The sequence below is a fragment of the Paroedura picta genome, chromosome 12, assembly GCF_049243985.1.
Source record: "Paroedura picta isolate Pp20150507F chromosome 12, Ppicta_v3.0, whole genome shotgun sequence".
In the NCBI taxonomy this organism is placed as follows: domain Eukaryota; kingdom Metazoa; phylum Chordata; class Lepidosauria; order Squamata; family Gekkonidae; genus Paroedura; species Paroedura picta.
Genome location: NC_135380.1, coordinates 9,596,837 through 9,623,347, shown reverse-complemented (window position 1 = coordinate 9,623,347; position 26,511 = coordinate 9,596,837). Strand labels below are relative to the sequence as shown.

The following is a 26,511-nucleotide window of genomic DNA, read 5'->3' as shown; positions in this document are numbered from 1 at the left end:
GATTAAATTGCACACAAGCCCCCAGTCTAATTTACAGCGTGATCTGAAATAAGGCACTGTGTGGGGGGGGTTTGGCACTGCTTTCTCATCAGATAATGTTCAGGAACTTTTCAGCAGTCCAAGTGAAAAAAGTTTCTTAGAATCATAGAATCATAGAGTTGGAAGGGGCCATACAGGCCATCTAGTCCAACTCCCTGCTCAACGCAGGATCATAGAATCACAGAATCATAGAGTTGGAAGGGGCCATACAGGCCATCTAGTCCAACCCCCTGCTCAATGCAGGATCATAGAATCATAGAGTTGGAAGGGGCCATACAGGCCATCTAGTCCAACCCCCTGCTCAACGCAGGATCATAGAATCACAGAATCATAGAGTTGGAAGGGGCCATACAGGCCATCTAGTCCAACCCCCTGCTCAATGCAGGATCATAGAATCATAGAGTTGGAAGGGGCCATACAGGCCATCTAGTCCAACCCCCTGCTCAACGCAGGATCAGCCCAAAGAGTTCTTGCTTAACTCATTTTGCTCTCATCTACCCCAAGACTTGTATACATCTGTACACCTTTTGCCCGGAAGCACCTCTAAGAGACCTTTATTTAATGCAGGGGTAGTCAAACTGCGGCCGTCCAGATGTCCATGGACTACAATTCCCATTGAGCCCCTGCCAGCTAACGCTGGCAGGGGCTCAATGGGAATTGTAATCCATGGACATCTGGAGGGCCGCAGTTTGACTACCCCCGATTTAATGTCTTTATTTATTTGTGATATTTATATACCGCCCTTGCAAGCGCTGCCAATGTTGTCCGTTTTGCCTTTAAAGAAGAAGTGTGAAACGGAGACTGCGCAATACACGGATATCACCAATTTGCCTGGAAAAGCTGCTCAGGCAGTCCGATTCAGATTTGATCCCAGCTCCTATAGCATTCGAGAGGATCTGGCTGCTTTCTGTTGAGACACAGGCTCCCAGATTGCAAAGCAAAACCAATTCTTTCCTTTCTATTCAGTTCATTGGTTTGTGATGTCAAATGAAGCCCCATGACGTTTGATGGCCACAATGCACCAGCGCTAATTAAACAGCTGACCCTGGCGTAGACCTCCCTCGCTTTAAGGAGGCCTGGGATACTGCTTAATTAAGGGAGCTCCAAGAGTTGTCGATGGAAAAATTTTAAAAGCCCTTTTTCTTCGGCTTGAAGCTGCATGTCGGCTGTCCGGCTGAGCCCCTCAACCGCCCTCCCTTTTCTTCTCTCTGCTTATTAGTTCCTGTGTTTGCCTAGCACCGATTTCAAAGGTCAGCGCTGTTCTGCCGCTGGGCGATGCACCTGCTTCCCCTCCACGGCTGCATCAAGCCTGGTTTATTGTGTGATTAGGCTTAACTGAAGTTCCCCAGCAAAGGTCTCAGTTAACCAGTTAAAAGTGTATGAAGTCAATGTCAACTTTTTTTTTGCAGATGTGGTGGGAAGGCCAGGCCAGATTGTTAGTTAGAATTGATTTGGGAGTTAGAAGAACACTTCACTTACATAAACGTCCAAATGGCTGACGATTGCATGTGGGAATGGGCCGTGGCTCAGTGGTAGAACATCTGCTTGACATGCAGAAGACCACAGGTTCAATCCTTGTCATCTCATAGAATCGTAGAGTTGGAAGGGGCCATACAGGCCATCTAGTCCAACCCCCTGCTCTACGCAGGATCAGCCCTAAGCATCCTAAAGCATTCAAGAAAAGTGTGTATCCAACCTTTGCTTGAAGACTGCCAGTGAGGGGGAGCTCACCACCTCCTTAGGCAGCCTATTCCACTGCTCAACTACTCTGACTGTGAAAATGTTTTTCCTGATATCTAGCCTATATCGTTGTATCTATATCTCCAGTTGAAATGATGAGGTCGTTGGTGATGTGAGACCCAGGAGAGCTGCTTCTGGTCTGAGTAGACAATACCGACCTTGAGTTGTGAGTTCCTGCATTGTGCAGGAGGTTGGACTAGATGACCCTGGAGGTTCCTTTGAACTCTCTGATTCTATGATGAACCAAGGCTCTGATTCCATAGAAGGCAGCTTCATGGGTACACATTTTCACTTTTTATATGAAATGTTCATGTATGTTACATTGTCATCAAGTCGCTTCCAATTCATGGTGACCCTATGAATGAACAAACCCCCAAATGTCCTATTGTCAACAGCCCTGCTCAGCTCTTGCAAAACAGAGGGTCTGGATGGCTTCCTTGATTAAGTCTCTCCATTTTATATTGGGTCTTCCTCTTTTGCTGCTGCCTTCACTTTTATCAACTCCAGTCGGCTAATGGAGCAGTGAGACGTTGGGAGCATGCTGAAAGGGCAGAAGTGGCCACCTGCAAGACAAAATGATGCATGGGTTAAAAATCGAATCAGCCTAGTCCTCCCTTCTGAAATCCCTTTGGGGGAAGAAAACGTTCTTCTGCACCTTCCTCAGTGCAGAAAGTGAAGCGGGGATAAGTGTGCCTGGAATAAGTGCCTGGAATTTCAGACTTGCCAAGGTTCAGACTGATGATCATCACAGAAGAGCTGATTAAAAGACAAACAACCCGTCACATTGAAATGAAACTCTGTGAGATGGAAGTGGTGTGCAAATCACTCACTTTCCCAAGAAAACAAATTATGCCTGTACCTCACACATGCATATTGTATGAAACTAGCAGATTGCATTGATCCCTCCTGCATCTGCAAAAAAAAAAGTAATTCCAACTCCAAACCAGACCTAAATCGGTGGTAGGTAGCCAACCATCCATGGACTTTACTGAGCAGGACTTTCCTGCTTCCCTCCTATGTCCCAGGAACAGCCTAGGGGCTAAATTGAGCATCTGTAGCCTGAGTCTTGCAATATTTAGCATGTGCTAACCCTGGAGTGATGAGGAAATATTACACTCTATCATGATCTTTCACAACAGTTCTGTAATCAAAATAATTCTGCAGGTAAACTCAGGGGTCTATGGAATCCATATAAAAGCATGGCTTCACCTAATTTTTTGTTTTAAATCAGCCTTGTTACTTCATCATCTACAGAAGAAATCCACTTTATTTTCATGATCACGTCAAGAACAAACTTATCCTGCTCTTTAATGATTTTCTGCAAGATCAAACGCCCCGATGTTGTCATTTTAAGACAATTTCCAAGAATACTAAAACTGATTGAGGATAATGACCATTTTGAAGCCGTGGTTTCAGTCAGCTCTGAGACTCATTGCCTGTGGTTACAAAGATCCAAGATGATGTGCAGGTGAAAATTTGAATCAGATGGCACATAAGCATATGTAAAATAAGAACTCCCAAGCAATCATGGATATTCTAGCTATTAAAATAATTGGGGGGGGGGAGTTAGAACAATCAATAGATTTCTTTCTTTCAAGGTAAGTAGTATTAACTGAATAATTTCTTGCTTTTTTGTATTCAGAGGATTATTTCGGTAGCCATGGAAACTTTGACAATAGCTGTATTTGCATGATATATCAGTTCCTAATATGGGACATCTTGCTATTTCCAGGAAACGTCTGCAAAAGAGATCAGGCAGTTCTTCCGTAGAGTCCTTATAATTACCATTTATTTGCCTACCCGACTTGTAGAGGTTTACTGGTGGAACACGGGGGGGGGGGGAAGCAACTAATCTAGCAGGGCTTGCAACGAGGTTTGCCAAAAAGTGAGACATTAAAAAGAGGTCTATTAATAAAGAGATGCAGTTCTAGGACCCTGTGAACTCATCCAGTGAGCTGCATCAAGAACATCTGAAAACATAAAACTTCCAAATGCCGAATGAGACTCTTGGTCCACCACAATAACTGTTGTCTGCTCAGAGCAGCTGAGAATCTCCAGCCTTTCACATCACCTATTGCCAAATCTTTTAGCTGGAGATTGAACTTGGCTACTTCTGCATGCCAAGCAGATGTTCTTCCACTGAGCCACAGCCCCGCCCAAACATCAATATGGATTCATTTCTCCTTTTTTCCCCCCTTCTGAGTCGTTAGTCCCCTTTCAGCACCAAGGACAGAGTTCTCGGTTTGTCCATATGGCACAGGAAATTAATTTTAGTCAAGGGCATGCCGTGCCAATCTTATTTAATGGGCAGATTAATTTGTGTGATGTCCTACTAGGTGCTGATATATATTTTCCAAGTGGAAACGTCTGACATCCTTAAGTCCCCAAGTGGTGTGCATTATGGGGCTTGCTGTTGTTTCATTTTAACTCTTTGCTCCAAAGCTGTGTTCATTTTCATGACACCCTCCTCCTTATGTTCTTCGTTTTTATTTCCCACTAGTTGCAGTTGGAAGCATTTCCGGCTGCATCATCTCTCTCTCCCAGACAGTTTTGATGGCATTTGCATGCACAGGAGGGTCTCTCTCCCAGACTTCGGAGATATAGAGAGCTTCTAATTTAAAGGCAACTGGAAGAAAGATGCGGGGAAGTGAAGGAACAAAATGATTTGTTTCCATTTTTATTTCATTCGTTCCGCCTGTTTCCCCCCTTTAATCTTAAGAACAAATGGGTATGCCACAAGCATAGGCACCGCACTGTCGTGACAGCACATTAAAAAAAAATTCCACATAGAAGATGTCAGAAATATTTGCATTAACCCTTTATGGAAACCTGGATTGTATTTCAGCTGGGGCAGAGGCCTAATCCTGCACAGGGGCTTTTGTGACTAGCCACTGCTTGGGCTGATCAGCTGCAGAATAGTTGGGATAGATCTTACCCCTACAGGCTGCTCGGGGACAATCTGTCTTTGACTGTTCCCCTAGGTCAAGAACTCAGTGCAAGTATAAAGCAATGTCTCTCTCCTCACCTGCTGTGGGATCCAGGAAGGCTTCTTTGACAGGAGACAGGCTGCAGTGACAGGCTAACAGGGGCCAACGGAGACGCCTTATAAGGCTTCCCATGGGGGAAGAGCAGGAGAGATGGGATCCCAGGCAGGCAGCTGCCCACTGGGTCTAGGAACTACCAGTTGGCAAAGGGTTGGCATTGACCACTACCTGATATGCCTGTTTTCTTTACTCAAGTAGGAATGCCACTCAAAACTGGAATTTTGCTGTTGGAAGGGTGCCTTCTACACCTTCACAGAGGGGCTCATGGGAATTGTAGTCCATGAACATCTGGAGGACCACAGGTTGACTACCCCTGATTTAAAAGGTGCATCCTAGAGGAAGGGGGAGGCAACTAGGGAGATGCTATTAGTGGGAACTGTAAAAAAAACAACACAACACTCCTCTTTTTGTTGAGGTTCTTTTCCCACGGGAAGCCTTACTGAAGAAACCTGGAGAACACAGCCCTGAGCTTCAGCCTGAAACAGGAGTCTGACAAAGGACCGTAGTTTCTTTTACCACATTGGCCCTCTACCAGATCTCTGCCACACATTTTGTTACATGCATCAATTTATATCTTCCTAATATTTTCACTTCTCCCCTGCCTTGCTCCCGAGGGGACATACCGAAGTGGTTTACTTTGCTCTCCTCTCCTCCTTTTTAACCTCATGACAATCCCGGAGGGGAGGGAAGACTGAGAGTGGGAAAGGATCCCAAGGTCACCCAGCAAGCTTCCATGGCAGAATGAGGATTTGGACCTGGGTCTCCCATTCCTGTATACTACCCTGGCCCTCAGTAGGTGGGTAGGTGTTGAGATTTGAGTAGGTGTTGAGATTTGAGCTGCCAGAATCTTTGGTCCCACCATTCAGACTTCAATTAATTCCTCAGAATCTCACACCAAGAGCCTTCTTACTTTGCAGGGTCCTTACCTTTATACTGTTCTGTAAAAGGGCTACATTATCAAAACCAGAGTTTAGAGGGTAGCTCCATGCCCTGTAATCCAACCATGCTCTCAGAATTGAAATTACACCCTTCTAAGTCTATTGATTCAAGACAGTAGTGGTTAGGAGCGCGGACTTCTAATATGGCGAGCCGGGTTTGATTCTGCGCTCCCTCACATGCGACCAGTTGGGTGACCTTGGGCTCGCCACAGCACTGAGAAAACTGCTCTGAGCAGGAATATCAGGGCTCTCTCAGCCTCACCCACCTCACAGGGTGTCTGTTGTGGGGAGAGGATAGGGAAGGGGATTATAAGCTGCTTTGAGACTCCTTCAGGTAGAGAAAAGCGGCCTATAAGAACCAACTTTTCTTCTTCTACTGAGGGTTGATCTCTGATGTCATCAACTTTGGACTGGCGCCAATGGGATCAAGGTTCACTGCATCCTCCGGGTTCATCTCAATTCCCACAAACTCTCAAACTGGCCTTGGTTCATTAGTATATTTCCTCCTTTTCATCAGCCAAGTTATTGCTTCCTCTAATCACACATTGCTTTTCTGGCTTAATTATGACTTTTCCTGACCTTTTCTGAGCATTGAATGTATAATTGATTCCATATCCTTGGCATTTCCTCACATCTGCTTCAGTTCTTAGTTCTGACATTTGGTCATATTGCCAGGGGGCCATTTCCCCTGTCTTCCTCTCCGGTTGTCATTTTTGTATCCAATAAGTAGATTTTAATCTCCCATTGTAAAGATGCCTCTAGCTTTTCTAGGAGGGCAGTAGCATTGGTGGACTATTCCTAATATACGGAACATCTTGAAGACACGGAACAAATCAAAAATGAAATTCTAAGCCAGGGCATGAGTTATTGGAAGTCACTGTTTTCTTTGCTGCATTACATGGCAGTCCATGCATTGTATCACCATCCGAGCCTCCCTTTTATGGGTGGCAAAGGCATACTGCCCTTAGCAGCAAGGGCCTTAACATGATGGTGTAAAGCTGCTTGGGATACAAGTTGCATATAGTTCCAAAGGGCCTGCAAGAGGGAGCTATTCCACCAGGCATTTGGTTGAGGTTGACTGGAATCAGCAACAGCTACAGGGCCCCTGAACCTCTCTCCCAGGAACCCATACACCTGATCTGAACAAGGTTTGCACACTCCACTGCATTTGGCTGCTTCGGAGAGCACCAAAGCTCTGACCACCTCAAAGTGCTGGCTGCCTCTAAGCGCTGGGCACTTCAGGCTTCAGTGCTCACTGCAGAGATCAGAGTGCTCCACCCTAATCTGAACCCTGGACCTGTTTGAACCATTGCTTAGACCAGGGATAGTTAAACTGCGGCCCTCCAGATGTCCATGGACTACAATTCCCAGGAGCCCCTGCCAGCGAATACCATGACAGACATCTGGAGGGCCGCAGTTTGACTACCCCTGGCTTAGACTGTTACCTTCAGTTGTGATTGCTAATGTGAATGTAATCATTGTTGCAGTCCATCTATGTTATGCAGAAACAAAGTTCCATGTACTGTTTATGTTCCATGTAAACTGCCCTGAGCCTCAGGGGAGGGCAGTATGTAAATATAATAAATAAATAAAATTTAAAAAATAAAAATAAAAGCATATTTCTTAGCTGCCTGAGTGATACAGTGGCTAATGCCGTTCTGCATCCCCTGTTAAAATGTTGTTCATGTTTGAAGCAGAAGGAGCACTGAACTGGCCAAGCGGTGGACTTCCCCTTTCAGTATAGATTCAAATAAGTAGCTGTGTTGGTCTGAAGTAGCCCAATAAAATCAGAGTCCAGTAGCACCTTTAAGAGCAACAAAGATTTATTCAGGGCGTGAGCTTTTGAGTGCAAGCACTCTTCCTCAGACTATGAACTCCTTACATGACAGGGAATACCCTTTCTCAGTATAGTTCTCCTTTCCAAGACCACATTTGTTCAAAATCATTCCACTCCACACTCAGCATAGTTGCTGTGTGTATGTCCCATGCTATCCAGTTGCTTCTGACTTATAGCAACCCCGTGAATTAATGTCCTCTCATTAACAGCCTTGTTTGGGTCTTGCAACCAGAGGGCCCTTGTGGCTTTCTTGGTTGAGCTGATATTGGGTCTTCTTCCTTTCCTGCTGCCTTCAACTGGTCTGAGAATGATTGTCTTTTCCAGGGACTCTTGTCTTCTCGTGAGGTGACCAAATTACGATAACCTCTGCTGAGTCATTTAAATTTCTAGGGCGAATCCATTGACAATAATGAAACACAGCTTTGGATCTGTAGCCACCTACAAACCTGCTAATTCTAAGCAGCAGCCAACGTGATCTAGCACTTAGTTATGCAAGAAAACAGAGATGTGAGTTTCAATCTCCACCAGTCCAGTGGGCAGGATTAGAACTAGGGGAGGAAATTTCAAGGAAGCAGATTTGGGCTCAATATTTGGAAGAAGAAGAAGAAGAAGAAGAAGAAGAAGAAGAAGAAGAAGAAGAAGAAGAAGAAGAAGAAGAAGAAGAAGAAGAAGAAGAAGAAGAAGAAGAAGAAGAAGAAGAAGAAGAAGAAGAAGAAGAAGAAGAAGAAGAAGAAGAAGAAGAAGGGGGGCACTCTTTCTGGTTCTGTCGGAGATGCTGATTGCATATTCCCACAAAGAACACAGCTTAGGGATAGATAACCTATAAGGGACATTCCAATATTCTGTGACACGAAACTCCCGGGTGACCATTGCTTTAACCTACCTCGATAGGGTTGTGGTGAGGATAGACGATATGCCTCCTTGGAGGATGCCTGGGTGAAAATTAGACAGAAGAAGAGTTGGTTTTTATACCCCACTTTTCACTGTCCAAAGGAGTCTCAAAGCGGTTTATAATTGTACCGTTCCCTTCCTCTCCCCACAACAGACACCCTGTGTGGCAGCTGAGCTGAGACAGCTCAAACAAGACAGCTTGGTCAGAACAGCACTATCAGGGCTGTGACTAGCACGAGGTCCCCCAGTTGGCTGCATGTGGAGGTGGAGCTGGGGATCAAACCGGGCTCAACAGATTAGAAACTGCTGCTCATAACCATTATACCATGACAGACAGACAGATGATTTTGGTACAATTTTGGTCTGGTACAATTTATAGCACCCCTGTCTGTCCCTGGAAGAATGCGATGAGTCCATGTAAGCCTGTAAGGCTAAAGCATGAGATGACGTATGTACATATGGGCAGCCAAGTAGCAAGTGACCTATGGCAGCCCCATCAAGCAGCTTTCAAGGCAGGCAGAGGAACAGAGGTGAGTCACCATTGCCTTCTTTTGCAGGGTTTTGAGTGGCCACTTATCCAAGGATCAGCCCTACTTAGCTGTCAAGGTTTTACAAGATTGGGGTTATCATGCCGCCTTCCTCCTAAACATGAGATTAGGATCTCCCAAGGAGCTGTATTCAAATCCCTTGACAGGATTTAGCAGACAGTTTGCACCCTCCGTTCTCCATCTGCACGAGAGAGACAGACAGAGAGAGAGAGAGATCACCTAGTGCATGAGGTTACTTGATGCCTATTTGACAAATAAATTGCTACACATATAATACTGCCATCGCAAATGCCAGTGATTTATAATGGGTGAATCACTGTGTTTCCTCAAAACAACATGCCCTCAAAAAACACTTCCAACAAAGCAGAACGCTCCTGCCTGAAAGCATTTTCCCTTCCCCTTAATTGAAAAAATGAGGTTTTGAACGCTGACTTCGTGTAAACAGGAGTGTGGCCCACCCCAGCAGATGCTGCTGCATCAATACATTGCCATTCTCGCATCTGGCACATTCATCTCAGCAATTAATGCTTTCCCCTACAAATTATCTGCCAAATCATTGCCTACTCTGAATCCTTGCAGCTGAGGCTGCCTTCCCAAACCTCAGATATTCCAAATATCAGCAACATCGAAAGGAAAGCTTTCAATCAGGTTATCCAAACCCACGGCCAGATTGATGGGTGGGGATTCCACATGCAGCCAGCTGGGTGACTTCGGACCAGTCACATTTCTCTGAGCGCTCTCAGCCTCACCTCCCTCACAAGGTGTCTGTTGTGGGGAGAGGAAGGGAAGGCGATTGGAAGCTGCTTTCAGACTCCTTCCAGTCGTAAAAAAAAAAAGCAGGATATAGAAAAATCCGTGCTTCTTCTTGCCTTACACTGCACTGGCTTTGCAAGTACACTGATATTCTCAGATATAGTAGCTAAGAGGCATTTTTTAAAATGTAGCTGTGTTAGTCTGTTTTCGCAAAGTGAAAGAGAACTCCAGAGGCACCTTGAAGACTGACCAAGTGGCTTCAATAAGTGGCTTTCGTAAGTCAGCGTTGACTTCATCGGATGCATACAGTGTGGAAAAGCTTTTTATGGGGAATTCTTATAAACAGAATCCCAAGGGGGTGGGGAGAGGAAAATCCGTAGCAGAGAAAAACCTGTTGTAAGTCATCAGGGACCGGAACGGATGTATTTCTGACCTACAAAATCGTATGCTGGAATAAAGGCTGTTTGTCTGTCTGGTGCCACCCAATTTTTGTTAATCGTGAATGGTTGGAATCACCTTTCTGTAACAAGATGGAACTGTTTTTCCGGAGTGCAAATATCATCAACATGATCGCGTGATTCTTTTTTTCTGCAATGGATGGCAGCTATATATCATGACGGCTCTGTGGATGGTGTCCTGAACAAACCAGAAGGTCCCTTCCAACTCTATTATTCTATGATTCTAACAGAGAAGCCACAAGGAAAGGCCTAGGGGCTTGAGAATGTTCAGCCTGGAGAAGGGGAGGTTAAGAGGGGACATGACTGATCTCTTTAAGTATTTGAAAGATTCCTGTTGGCACCAGAGGTTAGGGCCTGCAGTAAAGGGTTTATAAACTACTGGCTAGAAATCAGTTCTAAAAAAATTCACAGTCAGGGTAGTTCAGCAGTAGGATAGGCTTCCTAGTAGTGACCCCCCCCCCCCACACACACACACACTGGTGGTCTTTAAGCAGCATCTGGATAGATACCTATCATGGATGTTTTAGGATGCTCCTGCATTGACCAGGGGATTGGACTGGATGGCCTGTATGGCCCCTTCCAACTCTATGATTCTATGATTGGACTGGATGGTCTGTATGGCCCCTTCCAACTCTATGGTTCTATGTTGGATCAGACCCATCCAGTGCATCACTCTGAGTCACACAGTGGCCAAAACCCAGGTGCCCTCAGGAGGTCCACCAGCAGAGCCAGAACTTCAGAAGACCTCCCAGCACCAAGAATAGAGAGCATCACTTCCCCAGGCAGAGTGTTCCATCTCTACCTTGTGGCTCATAGCCACAGATGGACTTCTGCTCCATCTGCTTATGCAGTCTCCTCTTGAAGCTCTTCTTGCTTGTATCCATTGCCCCTTCTGGAGGCAGTCAGCCCCACGTGAAGAAGTGCCAAAAAGAAGGCATTCTGTGTGCAGACTCCATGCTTCCCTTCCTTGTTTTTGCTTCGAAAACCGAGGGTGGTTTCTTTAGTCACTACATCTGTGCGTATTTAATTTCCAAGTAGGAGTTTGAACATAATAGGCCTCTGGCTTGCTCATAATATCGTTATTATTGTTTTCATGGCTTTCGAAGACAGCTGCGGAATTATCTAGCTTAAGGCCAGTGCCAGAGCCTGTATGTGAAACAGAATATCCTTTGCCTGCTCATGCAAACTTCCCAGTTAGTTTCTTAAGACGATCAGCAGCAACTCGGATGCAGAATCCCCCATCTGTTTCTGAGATCCGAAATATCGGATCTCTTGGAGATTAAAAAATGGCTTGCATCTCCCTTCCCTTTTGTTACTTAGGTGGAGTTGTTGCCTTTAAAAAGGAACATGTTAAAAATAAAATCTTAAACCCAGGGAGGCTTTTGATTTAGACTTGGTGACCTTAGAACCAGAAAGGCTGAAGTTTGCTGGCAACCTGCTGTTTTAATCTGCAACATCTGGCACTGGGGTGGGGGGTGGGGACAAGATCCCTGCACAGGGACACTGTTTGCTTTCTGGGGAGCGCAAAGGAGTCATGTCAAAGAAATGCCAAGAGAGAGTGAGATTCACAGCAAGTTTCAGAGGCAGGTTCTCAGATGCATTTGAGATCCCTGCCATTGCCTACCTCTGTACAACCCTAGATTCCCCTGGTGGTCTGCCATTGTCTGCCTCAGTACATCAACCCTAAACTTCCCTGGTGGTCTCCCATCCAGGGGCCAATCAGGGCTGAGTCCGCTTAGTTCCCACAACCTGACAATATCAGGTTGACTTCAGCTCTCCAAGTTGGGGCTTTTTGCCCATCATCCCTCAACATCTCGTGTGCATTGACGTGTTCTGCCGTGAGCCCCATTGTTATTATTATTATTATTATTATTATTATTATTATTATTATTATTGGATTTATTTCTCACCTCTCCCGACAGGCTCGAGGCGGGTCACAACAACCAATCCCATTAAAATTCCCATTAAAACACCAATCTACTAACATGATGGCTAAAAATCCCATCCCTCCCCCAATTATTAAAGAGGTGAAGAGGAAGGGATAGGGGAGTAGCGTACTCTCCAACTCCTAGTTGCTGTGGGCTCTGACATAAAAGTCTACCCCGAGCTGCTTTGAAGCCCATTCGTTGCGAGCCTGTTCAGAGCTGGCCTGCCCACCAGGCAGAGAGAAGCGAAGTTTGTGTCTCAGCGTTCGGAGATGAGAACATGCAGACTTCTCCTCAAGGTACATCCGGCTTTGAAAGTCCCATCTTAGCTGCTTCCAGAGGCCACCCAGGAGAATCCACCCTACACCACAAGAAAGACCATGGAGAGATTGCTTATGGCTGCCAATGAGTGGAGAGTGTAGCTCGAGGGGCCGGAGAACAGAGGGAAACGGGGGAAGAACTGCTGGAGGGGGCCTGAAGCCCCAATTAGCATGGGAGACACATCCAAACCACTGCTGGCTTTTATAGTTTCAAAGGAAAACTTGCCAAGTTCCTTTGTCCCCATTGCCTTTGGTGCAGCATGTGATCATGTCTACGTCTCTCGTAGGATCTAATCTAATTAGCGGAGCCGTCTCAAGCAGAGCTGCGCCCTTCGAAGACTGCTGACTTCAATGGATTTCGAAGAGCGTAACTTGGCTTAGGAGGGCCCTGTTAAGTCTGTATTGTTGCTCTTCCGCTCTTTTAAGATTTTGACAACCTGCAGGATTTTTCCTTCCCATGAGGTCACAATGCCCTGGCCTGGATAGCCAAGGCTAGCCAAATTGTATCAGGTTTTGGAAGCTAAGCAGGCTGGCAGCTGGCAAGTACTTGGACGGGGGATTGCCAAGGGATTCCAAGGTAGGCCATGGCAAACGACAGAGGTAGGCCATGGCAAACCACAACTGAATGTCTCTTGTCTTGAAAACCCCACTGGGTCCCCATAAGTTGGCTGTGATTTGACGGCACTTTTCTACCCCCAATCCCACAACAATTCTTCTTTCCTTTTTCGGCTTGCTTTTCTCCTGGCTCACTTCTTTCGCTACCCGAAGGAGTCTCAGAGCAGCTTACAGTTGCCTTCCTTTCCTCTCCCCACAACAGACACCCTGTGAGGTAGATGGGGCTGAGAGAGCTCTAAAAGAGCTGCTCCATGACAACACCTCTAAGAGAACTGGGACTAGGCCAGGGTCACCCAACTGATTGCAGGGGGGGGGAAGAGTAGGGAATTAAACCCAGTTTTCCAGGTTAGAGGTAGCTGGCCTTAACCACTATACCACACCGGATCCCTGTAGGGTTCCTGGGGGCAATTTTGGGCTCCCGCAAGGACCTCATGCTCTGTGGGCAGAAGTCCTTGCTAGTCTGGATCCATCCCATAGTAGCTAAGAGTTATTTCTTGTCACTTCAGTTCCCCTTCCTCCTTTGCCATAATAATATGTTAACAGCAATGTAGTTCTTCCATACGGAATCGTTGTGAGGATTGCAGAAAGATCCTGCATGCGGAGCACAAACAGAATATCCAGAGCGCTATTATTATTAGAACAGGAGCTGTTTAGCTCAGAATCCCCAATCCCAGCCTCAGCTGAGTCATGAACTCAATTGGACACGCTCTTTGGCCTGCCCTCTTCTCCCCATCTGTACTAATGTGTCAAGCAGCTCTGGGTCTCTTTGGGAAAGGCTTTGACAATCTGCTTGGTTTCTCCTCTCCCTTTCTGCTTCTCGGATTCCTGACTCCCCCAGTGAACGCGCTCCCTGCAATCTACGGTAGCTTAGTGCATGCATTACCGGCTCTTTGCTTTAGGATGCTTAGGGCTAATCCTGCGTTGAGCAGGGGGTTGGACTAGATGGCCTGTATGGCCCCTTCCAACTCTATGATTCTAGGATGCTTTGGGCTAATCCTGCGTTGAGCAGGGGGTTGGACTAGATGGCCTGTATGGCCCCTTCCAACTCTATGATTCTATGATTCAATGAATTATCTGAATAAAAGCCCAGGAAAACCAAAGCCCAGCTGGAAACACGCCGTGTAAAATCGCCTCTCTCAAAGGGGTTCCCCTGCATGGCCATGCAATTTCACATTTACAAAAAAAAAGAAGAAGAAAATCACAGACAACCGTAAGAGCATTGAGGCTTACTGCCGCTCTGCATGAGGTAGCGGGGAAGTCTGAATGCAAAAATTGTCTCTGCGACGGTGCCTGGTTCATGATTGCCAAAGTGCGATGAGGACGGGAGTGATTAAAATAAAAACAAGGCGTTAAAGCAGAGTCTATCCAATACCCTTAGAGTCACCCCCGTGAGGATGCAAAGAGCTGCAGCTCAACACTGCAGTCTCTGCTTTGAACGAGAAGATCCTGGGATCTAGGGCCAGCATCGCCAGTGAATAGATTTTAGAAAGCAATTTAGAGAAAAGATGTCCTATTAAATGCTTGGCAGTGCCAAGACCGGCTGATGTGCTGAGGTTGTTCCCACTTTATGGAGTAGATTTAGTGGAGGAGAGGAAGGGAGATAGCATGGGATAGTCCAATCTCATCAAATCTGAATAGCCAAGCAGAGTCACCACTAAGATGGGAGACCACCAAGGAAAACTCTGTAGAGGAAGGCTCATGGGAATTGTAGTCCATGGACGTCTGGAGGGCCACAGTTTGACTATCCCTGGCCTAAGTGAATGCTTCCCTGGGCTAAACTTCAAAGAATGAAACAGGATTACCTTTTAAGGACACCTGCTGAGTTTTGCAAGCCTGGTCCTTTCTGCCGTCTCTTACAACTTGAGCAAGCTTCTCCTTGGCTCCTGGAATGACTGCAAATCTCCAGGCTTGTACTGTTTTAGCTGCCAAAAACTGGAATGCAAACAGTCTATTGGTCCCTTGGCTCCGCTCTTCCAAGTAACTTTAAAACACACACACACACCATCAATGCTGGCTTCTTATTTGAAATTGCCCGTGGCCATAAATCGAGAGAGAGAGAGACAACCTCTTAGATGAGTAAACAAAAACAAGATCAGCATTTTAACTCTTTGATATCTAAATCCCCCCCACCCTGTTAACCCCTATGCTATTATAGAGGAAGAAGAGGAGGGGGAGGGGGAGGAAGAAGAGCTGTATTTTGTGCCCCACTTTTTACTACCCAAAGGGGTCTCTTTCAATTGCCTACCCTTCCCCTCCCCACAATAGATACCTTGTGAGGTAGCTGAGGCTGAGAGAACTCTGAGAGAACTGGGACTGGCCCAAGGTCACCCATCTGGCTGTCTGTGGAGGAGGACGAACTCTATAGTATCACATCCCCCTGCACACACACACACACACTTGGAGAGAGAGAATAATGCACAGAGTGGAAGAGGGGGATCTATTTGTGGGATGGCTTGCAACAACAGCTCTTGTCTGTTGGCAGTCTCTGGATTCTCTAGGGCAGCTGCTTGGGTGTTAACAGGGTCCCTGTTCTCTGTTTGTTTCACCCCTCCTTATCAGCTTTCCTAAATTGGGAAGCCCCGTTCAAGCTAGGGGGAGCCTCTAAGAGGCGTCAAGTGCAAATTAGGTGTGAACAAGAGGGCACACAATCACTAGCTGGGTAAAAATAGCAGGTGATGGAGGTCCAGAAAGGCAGGAGACAGCAAACAAAAGCCAGAGACTTTGGACCCCAAGTTTCCCTGCACCTTTGGAATTCTGGCTCAGAGTGGGAGATGCAGCCACAAAATGGCCGCTTGGTATGTGAGGCAGAGCCAGCCACAAAATGGCAGCCAAAGCTTACCTTCAGTCACACAGGGAAGGACCTTGTGCTGGGGTGGCATCTAGAATCATAGAGTCGGAAGGGCCCTCCTGGGTCATCTAGTCCAACCCCCTGCACTATGCAGGACTCTCCCAACCCAATCGCCCATCCACTGTAGCCTGCCACCCTCTTGAACCTTCACAGAATCTGCCACCAAAGCAACATTTTTCCCATAAATCTGCACAGCCAATCAAAAGTCCAGTGGCCAATGAAAAGCCACAATGGGGAAAAGCCACACCTGACCCCGCCCACTTTCTAAAATCACTTGGGCATGGTGGTGTCCACATGCAGCACCAGGAGGACCCCAGTTTTGGACCTCTGTTTGCCAAGCTGAACTGGACCCTTAGCAGGAAAGTGCCTGGTGGGGGTGCTGCCCTAGATTTTTCTTCTAAAGAGGGGTATGTAGGCACCTGCAGGATGTGTGGGTGTGAACAGGGGCTAAGGAGACACACCTCTTTCATAGGGACAGAAAGTTTAGCCCCTGGTCTCCCAAGCTCCTGGGCAAGTCACATAATACTGCTCCGTAAGAGCGACAGAATGGTTTATGGATGGTTTATGCAGCACCCAGCTCGCCGTCACTTCTCGGTTGTGAAAAGAGTCTTCTGGCAGCAGAGAGGACCATTTCCTGCTTGCATGAAAGGGGCAGAGGCTCAGTGGGAGAGCCTCTGCTTGGCATGCAGAAGGACCCAGGTTCAATCCTCGACATCTCCTGTTAAAAGGACCAGGCAGGAGGCAATGGCAAAGACCTCAGATAGAGACCCCGGAGAGCTACTTCCGGTCTGAGAAGGCGATACTGAGCTCGAAGGACCAAAGGAATATATAAGGAAGCTTCACATGTTCATGTGTCAATGGTGCAGATATCTGTTAGTGCCTTCTGACCTCCAGCCAGCATCTCTCCGGGTTTCCCTCTCCCTTCCTCGCCATCTCAGCCTCTCCCATATGTCCGTTTCCTCCAGCCAAGCCTCTGAACCTGCCTGAGTTTTGACATCTCATGAGAAGGCTGTCCTGCCCTCCCCATACTGTGCTGACACAAAGCATAATTGGTAGACACTTTGGTGCATTCCGAATGCCGGGAGCCGCGTAAACAAGGTGAGGGCGTCCCTGAAACAGTCACATGTTGGGATTCTGCTGGGTTCTGACAGTGGAAAACAGACTGGCAGAAGCTGATCCACAAAAGCAACTGGCTTAGATCGAGCTGTTTCTCACAGTCCCTCTGACAGCTGCTGAGCAGGTGAATGCCATCCTGCTTCTCCCTGCCTTTCCCTGTGCTTCCCCGCATCCCTAGAGAACGAGCCGTGGGACTATAACAAGAGCCCAGGATTCTTTGCTTCAGCTGCCACCCTTTGGCAAGAGGAAGGGTAGCAGAAGCCCAAGGATGATAGAGGACACATTGTCTAGAACAGGAGTTTAATCAGCTTGGTGCAATGGTTAGGAGTGCGGACTTCTAATCTGGAGAGCCGGGTTCGATTCCCTGCTCGCCCACATGCAGCCAGCTGGGTGACCTTGAGCTCGCCACAGCACTGATAAAGCTGTTCTGACTGAGCAGTAATCTCAGGGCTCTCTCAGCCTCACTTCCCTCACAGGGTGTCTGTTGTGGGGAGAGGAAAGGGAAGGAGATTGTAAGCCGCTTTCAGACTCCTTCTGGAAGAGAAGAAGCAGCATATAAGAACCAACTCTTCTTCTTCTTCTAACTGGGCAGATGCCAGTGTGTAGGTGTGTGTGTGTGCATCTGTGGTTGATGGGAAGTGTAATCACATCCCAGCTGATTCCCGGCAACCCCATTGGTCATTCAAGGCCAGAGGAGAGCAGATGTGGTTTGCCTTTACCTTCCCCTGTGAAGCAGCCCTGGACAACATTGGGTGGTCACCCATCCGAGGACTAACCATGACCAAACACTAATGATGGTCCATCCAAGTGTCGTTTCTGAGCTCTGGTGGGACTGGGCTAACCAGGGCCAGATGGGTGTGTTTCATCACTGGGTTTGTGAACTGATCTTGGAACTCAACAAAAACAGAGTCCAATAGCACATTTAAGATTTATTCAAGGAGCAAGCTTTGGAGTGCACACACTCTTCTTCAGACTAACAAACAACCATCATATCTGTGTAGATATAAGGGGAAAGCAAATTATGGTAAATTAAGCCATATCTAAATTAAGCCATATTTCTCCATTGTTTTTGTGAACTACAACTGAACTCAAAAGGACTGATTAGCTGTTTTAGCAAAGAATTATCATATGGCACCATATCGCTTAATTTGGATATTGTGGGGAGAGGAAAGGGAAGGCAACTGTAAGCTGCTTTGAGACTCCTGGTAGAGAAAAGCGGCATATAAGAACCAACTCTTCGTCTTCTTCTTCCTTAATCTTGTGCATTTCTGACGGCTTTCGCAAAAGCACAGATTCCCTCGTTTATCTTCCTTTCTGGGGTCCGTGAATATAATGGCAAAGGAAAGAGGGTGAAGATCATGCGTACAGAGCAGACTTTATAGCATAATTTCCCCCAACCTTATCTTCCCCCAATTATGGGACAACAGCTGAAGTGCAACCTATGGTAAAATTTTTATCTATCAATCAAATAACAAAGCAATCGGTGAAGATCTATTCCACACACGCATTCAAAGGAGCAAGGATAAAGCTTCCATTTGCAACTGTTCATTCGCCATAGCCCCTAGATGTAGCCCACAGCTGACGGAACATGGATTTCAACCCAAGAGCCTGCAGGAAGGATCAGGAACCCACTTTATTTTAACCAACTTAACAGATTCAAGGAAGGTCCGGGAAGAACAAGCTAGGTTTATAAAGAATCGATTCTGGGGAGAAATATAGGGAAACAAATACATCAAGATAGGAAACTAATGGACAGGTGCATCCCCAACTGCGGAATGTGGAGCCGGGTTAGCTGAGACCCTCTCACTATGCTCCATCCATTTTTAAAAGTTCTAAAAACACTTGATGAGCACTGGGAAAGATGTCAAAGGGACCACGGCAGCAACAGGCACCATCTTGGGGGACCCTACTCTAACCACTGCTGCACAACGCTGTCCTGCTTCGTGTGCTGGTTCAGGCCCTGGATCTGTCACTGGAGCCAAGAAACACGCAGAGCAGCCAAGACAACAAGGCTTCCTCCCATGCAATCCTGGGAACGTGCCCTTGCAGACTGATGTAGGCAAATGCCTGCAGAGTGGAATGGGTTTTCCTGCATCAAAGACCCCCAGCTCTGTTGTTGCCAGCTCTAGCCTACAACAGCTGTCCAGAGCCTTAAGTAGATATTTCTTAACACAACCTAAATCGGGAGATTCTAGCAGCTGAACCAGGGCTACATGGTCTCCAGCAGCTGAACCAGGGGGATTGGGTCACGGTCCCTCCTTATTTTATCTAGGATCTTTCCCCTTACAGTCCTGGTCCTGTTTACCTGAACCTCAGGGCTAAAATAGCTTTTAAATCTACAGTGTGCCCTTAACGTCTTCATTGAGCCCACTAAAATTTGTCAATTAAAACCGGGCACCGGCAGTTCATTAACTCAGCTTTTAGTGGATTTGTGTGCCTTTTAAACTAAAAAGCCGTGCTAACAAAAACTCACCTACCGAGTGACATGGAGAAGATTCCTCCATGACCAGGCAAGGGGTTATTTGGAAAGTGACAATTAAATGGATGGTCTACAGCCTGAATTTTTGGGGGGCCTCCCGCTAATGTACACATCTGAAAGCCTATTACGCTCCCTGCTGCTTTAATGGATTTGCACAGCGCGCGTCCCTCTCACCCCCGGCTTTTGATTTTGCTCTCTCGATGCCGGTGCTGGTTCTGCATGCTTGCATGTCCTTCCCCCACCAACCGCAATCATGGAGCTAAAATGCAGGCTGGTGTATCTTGCCTTTACAGATGTCACATCCTTCTGAAGGAGCGACAATAGAAGGGGTGAGAGAGGGCCGCTTCCAACACGGAGCCAAAATACTGTTCCTTTGGAGGTTTGTGGGCGTTTTGCCTTGGACTGCCATACCTTCCACATTGGGGGGACCAAAGACAATTTCAGACACCCTCTAGCTAGAGGTGCACATTCCGTTTTTGAAAAAATAAGTATTAGTGGTGTTTCTAAATTTAGAGTGTGTTTCCCTTGCATGAAATAAAAGCTATTTCCTTTGAAGAAGAGTTGGTTTTTATACCTTGCCTTTCACTGCCTGAAGTTTTCTCAAAATGGCTTACAAACACCGCCCCCCCCCTCCTCTGCCCATGACAGACACCCTGTGAGGGAGGCGGGGCTGAGAGAGCCCAGTGGGGAACTGCTCTGTGAGAACAGCTGTAACAGGACTGTGACTAGCCCAAGGTCATTCAGCTGTCTGCATTTGGAGGGATGGGATGGGAAATCAACCCCAACTTGCCAAATTAGAAGCCACCTCTCTTAATCAAGCCGGCTCTTTTACAGAGATCCATTTTTTACTTGCTTGTTCCTGCTGGCTTGGTGTAGTGGTTAGGAGTGCCAACTTCTAATCTGGTTTGATTCCCCACTCCTCCAAATACAGCCAGCTGAATGACCTTGGGCTAGTCACAGTCTTGTTTTATTCCCCGCTCCTCCACATTCAGCCAGCTGGGTGACCTTGGGGTTGCCACAACACTGATAAAAATGTTCTGACCGAGCAGTGATATCAGGGCTCTCTCAGCCTCCCCTCCCTCACAGGGTGGCTGTTGTGGGGAGAGGAAGGGAAGGCAATTGTAAGCTGTTCTCATACAGCAGTTCTGTCAGAGCTCTCTTAGCCCCACCTCCCTCACAGAGTGTCTGTGGGAAGGCGACTGTAAGCTGCTTTGAGACTCCTTCAGGTAGTGAACAGCGGGGTACAAAAAAAAAAACCCCTTCTTCTTCTACTACTTCTAGTTCATTAAAAATTATTGGGGAATAACATCTTGTGTCTCTTTAAGCTACCAGACATCTCTTAATGTTGCACTGGATTCAGATACCAATTAGTGGACAGAACATATTTTCCTGGTAAAGCCCAGACTGGAAATGAGGGGAAGAAGGGCTGACTTCCAATCAACCCTGATTTTCTTGTGCCAAGCATCTAACTTGCTGATCTTCGAAGATGTCTTTCTGGAGCAGGTATTGCAGCCTTAACTGCCTGTCTGGTCAATCTTTCCTCACCTTCAGCAGTGTTCATCTAGGACCAGCTGTCTCCCGGAGGGGCTCTTCTCTCTGGCTTCACTTCACACTCCCTCTGAAAACAGGTTAGTGACACCCACCCCCTGCCACACACACACACACACACACACACACACACACACACACACTTAGAGGCAAACAAACCAAGGCACTTGGAAAGCACAACCGGGTGTATATTAAACCGCAAGGAAGAACGGCAGAGCGCTCAAAGTTTGGGGAGGTCAGGCGAAGAACGGCTCATTACCTTGAAGCGCTCTCTGTCAAGCCCTGGAGAGTCATTGCCTCGGACTGCAGAGAGGTTTTTCACCTCCTAACTCTTTATGAGGCTTTCTGTTTCTCCAGTAATTGTGGCTGCAGGACAAGAAGCCAGCAGCAGCAGTGCTGAGGATTCTTAGATGCTTTTACCGGCTCCTCTGCAGAACAAATTGGGGCCGATGGAAAAGGAGAGATTCTCAGAGCTGGTGGTTTGGAAGCCTCTTCTAGAGCAGGGGTAGTCAACCTGTGGTCCTCCAGATGTCCATGGACTTCAATTCCCACGAGCCCCTGCCGTGGGAATTGTAGTCCATGGACATCTGGAGGACCACAGGTTGACTACCCCTGTCCTAGAGCACAGTTTTGGAGCATCAAATGACAGCCTAAGAGTTCTGCCTCACTCTGGAGAGACACCATTGTAGGAGCAGCAGGGAGCCAACATAGAGTGCTCGAAGCAAAGTGTAATGGATGCCAACAAGAGTTCATTCCTTTGGAACCACATTGGTGGTGTCAAAAGACCACTGGGGCAGATGGCAGGGGCAGATGACCTGGCAGGGGGGAGCAACCTAAGGTTGCCATTTCTGAATTTAGAAGAAGAAGAGAAGAAGAGTTGGTTCTTATATGCCGCTTTTCTCTACCAGAAGGAATCTCAAAGTGGCTTACATTCACTTTCCCTTTCCTCTCCCCACAACAGGTACCCTGTGAGGGAGGTGAGGCTGAGGGAGCCCTAATATTGCTGAAGAAGAAGAAGAGTTGGTTCTTATATGCCACTTTTCTCTACCAGAAGGAGTCTCAAAGTGGCTTACAATTGCCTTCCCTTTCCTCTTCCAACAACAGACACCCTGTGAGGGAGGTGAGGCTGAGACAACCTTGATATTACTACAGAGAAGAAGAGTTACCGTATTTGCCGGCGTATAAGACGGCTTTTTCCCTCTCCAAAACATGCCTCCAATTGGGGGGGCCGTCTTATACGCCGGGTGCACTTCAGTCTGGATGCGGTGGAGGGCGGCGGGCGGCGGGCGGCTCCCCCCCCCCCGACACTGAGCTCATGGCGGTGGCGGGCGGCGGCAGCTCTCCCCCACTGGGCTCACAGCGGTGGCGAGCGGCGGCGAGGCGAGCGGCGAGCGGCGGCAAGCGGCTCCCCCCCACTGGGCTCACGGCAGGCTGCGGGCGGCGGGCGGCGCGGCGGCGAGCGGCTCCCCCCCACTGGGCTCACGGCAGGCTGCGGGCGGCGGGCGGCGCGGCGGCGAGCGGCTCCCCCCCACTGGGCTCACGGCAGGCTGCGGGCGGCGGGCGGCGCGGCGGCGAGCGGCTCCCCCCCACTGGGCTCACAGTGGCGGTGAGCGGCGGGCAGCGAGCAGCTCCCCCCCACTGGGCTCACGGCAGGCTGCGGGCGGCGGGCGGCGGGCAGCGCCAGCTCCAGCTCCCCCCTCACTGGGCTCACGGCGGCGGCAAACTCCACATTTTGAGTGAAAATGTTGGGGGGTCGTCTTATACGCCCAGTCGCCTTATACGCCGGCAAATACGGTAGTTCTTATATGCCACTTTTCTCTACCCAAGGGACTCTCCAAGTGTCCAATAACATCTCCAATAACATTATTGTTATTGTTGTTATTATTACTAGCTTGAAAGGGTCCCCTCCCCATGACAGGCAGCTTAAGGTGGCTTTGGGCCGCAGCTCGCAGCCAGATCAAGTGGGGCGGGCGGGGGCTGGGCAGCTTGTTAGCAGGGCCAGGACAGAGCTCCTTAGCAGGCAGGCAGCAGGCTGGGAGGCCCTCATCAGCAGGCCCTGCTTATCAGGCCAAGAGGCCCTCGTTAGCAAGCCCTCTACCATGACCCTTTGCCCAGGGCCCTCTCCTCTTACCTGCTGCTGGCTCCAGGCACTGAGGCATCTGAGAGCAAAGAGGCTAGAGTCCAGGGACAGAGGGCGGGAGCTGCAGGGGCAGGGCCAATCAGGGCAAAGCTGGCTGCACCCTGATTGGCCCTATTCTAACTTGGATAGCTGGACACATCCCACCCCCTCGACTGTTTCACAAATATATAGAGGAACAACAGTGGATAAGGATATTGTGAAATATTTGGGAGGTATGAAGAGGAGAAAGGCCCCAACAGGTCATAATGCCATAGAATTCACCTTCCTAAGTGGCCACTTTCTCCAGTGGTCTTGGTCATCGGGAGATCAATTGGAACAGCATGAGATCTCCAGGGGCCACCTGGAGTTTGGTAGCAACAGCCCTGTGTGGAACACCAGGCTGAGAATATCTGACTGTGCACACACCATATTTATGTTTCAATTCAATCTGTGATGTCAAAGAGAATTTTACGCCACGCTGGCACTTCACGGGGTTTTTTCAGCCCACCTTTATGACCACTGTTCAGTATGTCACCCTTTGACAAACCTCTTGGCTACATGACGTAATTTCCTGAATGATGTAAACAAGCCAGTGCTGCTTTTATTTAATTCTTGAAGACTGGCCAGAGTTTCACGGACAGAAGCACCGACAGGAGCTGGAGAGAAGTGCTCCTTTGCGACGTTAAGGTAGGAGGATTGAGCTGGAAGGTTCTGGGAAGAGAAAGTTCTAATGAGTCTCCAGGGTCTGGCCGAGGAGATCAGCGGATGCTGAGCTGACAGAGCAGTTCATTGCAGAGGCAAATGCAGTCAGCCTCACTGGAAGAAAAGGCTCAGGAAATCGCTGATGACAATGTAAGGGATGCCCCCAACTTGAACGCATGATGCCTCAGCTCTCCGGGAGCATCGGAGCATGCAAATCTGTCAAGATGCATGTGGTCTGCGGGGGAGACAGGCTGGTTTGCTCAGCGTTTAAAGATGCATCCTCGCTAAGTGATGAACTTGCATCTTCAGGTTCAACGTTGCCAGGGATCTGGATTTCTCCAGTGACATAAACCAAACACTGATACTCAGTGGCCAGCTCTTCTAACCAGAGGAGGGGAAACCAAGGCTAAATGATGCAATATATATTTAGCTGCAAGGGGAATGAAAGATTATCGGTGCAAACCAACAGTTAGGGCCTTTTTGCACGGCTTCAAAACAGCACAATGGTTGCTAATTGAAAACGCTACTGATTTGGAATAACGCACGTCGTAGACAATCTGCAACACTCCTGAAACCGACCCGCAAAAAGCGCTTTGTTTTAGCACTTTTAGGGAAATCCCAAAAAGTGGATTCACCCTTCGGAAAGCGATACACTCCTGCAACCAATCTGCAACAATAGCGATAAAGACCTGTGCGTTAACATTGTTGCGGTTTCTTCAAAGTCCCTCCTCCTGAGCCTGTCCTCCAAACTTCCGGCGAACTGTTCGCCATTTTTTTTAGTGTTTGGGCATGTAAAGTTACACCCAGCTTATGTCAACTCCAGCAAGGGGCTCTCAAGGCCAGTGAGAAGCAGGGGGGTTGCCATGGTCCTCCTCTGCAGAGTCTTTCTGGGTGGTCTCTCTTCCAAGTACCCACCCTGCTTAGCTTCCAAAATCTGATGAGCAAAAGGTACTGTATGCCATCTTTTGTCCCCCAGCAATAAATAGCTAGCTCAAAGCCTTGATTAAATCCTGTCTTGTGTTCTTGAGAGCAAAAACCTTCTAATTTAGTTTTTTAAAAATTTACATGCACGGTATATCAGGATAACCATTCCTGACCTTTTTAAGAACACATTCCCACAATTACTAAACAGCTTTCAGGAGGTGGTTTTGGAGGTGAAAACTGGTTTTATGAATGCTTTTGGCACAGGTTACAGTTACTAACCATTGTATTACTGAGAGCCTGACAGGACAACAAAGTTTGCTGTCGGTTAAGATGGCCACACGCAAAATTCTGCACACCTTTTCAGAAAGTGTGTTTAAAGCAGGAGACTTGGAACAGTTCTGTTCTGTGAGAAATGGGCACCCTTATCATTATGCAGCGAAGATGGGATTAACCACCCACCTAAAGTTGACAAGGCCAAGGTGGGGGGAGGCAGGGTTTTGGGAGGGAGGGACCTCTGCAGGGGATAACACCAGGGAATCTGCCCTTTAGGTGTGTGTGTAATTCTTTGGTTTCCTTTGTATTTAGGCCTGGCAGCCCTTCAGAGATAGGCAGGTTATAAATGTTTTTAAAATAAACTGAATAATACAAGGGAAAAGCTGAGAAGCGTGCTGATGTTCCACCTTCCGACCCACCGAGACATTTTCTAGTTCCTGAAGGCTTGATAGAGGCTAACTCAGGGATTCCCAACCAGGTTTCCAGGGAACCTTGGTGTTATGCTAGAGCTCCCTTGGGGCTTCAAAGTTCAGATGGCCACTGACATCACTCGACATTCCTGGAGCCCACTTCCCTTGTTGCTCCACAGGCCTAGTCTCTTTCTCCACCACAGAAATGGTAAATAACCGATTGATTGATTGGCTGGTTCTTGCATCTTACTTCTGCGCCCACTTTTCTAGAGGGGCATGTTATCACTCCTGGGGCTCCTTGGAACCTGAAGAATACTTTGGCGGTTCCTCCATGGTCCAAAAGTTGAAAAAGGCTGGGCTATCTCATTGTTTGCAAAACTGTACACTGCCTATGAGCTCCTCACATCTCCTTGAAGCCATAGCTCATGGCCTTCTGAAGATTCCATCGGAGAAGCTTCCGCTGGATTGCAGCCAGTTTCCTAATTTCTTGACTCAAGGACGCTTGCCTGCCACGCACGCACAGAGGCAGCCAGGCAAGAGATGCTGCAGGCCATACAACGGCTCCACGGCAGAGCTGGTCCTTGAACTCTGAGCCCCATTCAGCTCACCACAGGCTGGATCTAATTGTATCATGTATCAAATTGGCACACGGGGCCAATATTATGTCTTGGCAGAACTGCTGGGAATTGGAGCAGCAGGGCTGTACATCACCCACGTCTTACGTCTGTTGGTGGACTTCTAAGTGGAAGCAGAGACTGTGTCTTTATTGGTACCATCTCCCTTGCCTGCTGTTGACAGCCTAAGGTCAGAGAATTTTCGGAAGAAAGCAAATAAAGGAAAAATATAAGTCCAAACAGGAGGGTGGGAGGGAACAAAGTCTTCAATCAACCAGGTCATAAGACTTGGCCATATTGGGCCTCAGCTCTAGTTTGATAGGGCAGCCAGGAGGCATATGTGTTATGAAGTAGAGCATGTTCTAAGGGG

The 26,511-nt window shown here is 47.8% G+C and overlaps 1 long non-coding RNA gene across 1 annotated transcript in view; it reads right to left on the bottom strand.

The window, feature by feature from the left end:
• Positions 1-1,836: 1,836 nt before the first annotated feature.
• The window catches only part of LOC143821818 (uncharacterized), a 49,670-nt gene continuing 24,995 nt past the window's right edge, over positions 1,837-26,511 (bottom strand). The window contains exons 4-5 of the long non-coding RNA XR_013225922.1: positions 8,482-8,530; positions 1,837-2,342 (exon numbers count right to left, since the gene is read on the bottom strand). This is a non-coding gene — a long non-coding RNA (uncharacterized LOC143821818). The remainder of the gene's footprint in view (positions 2,343-8,481; positions 8,531-26,511) is intronic.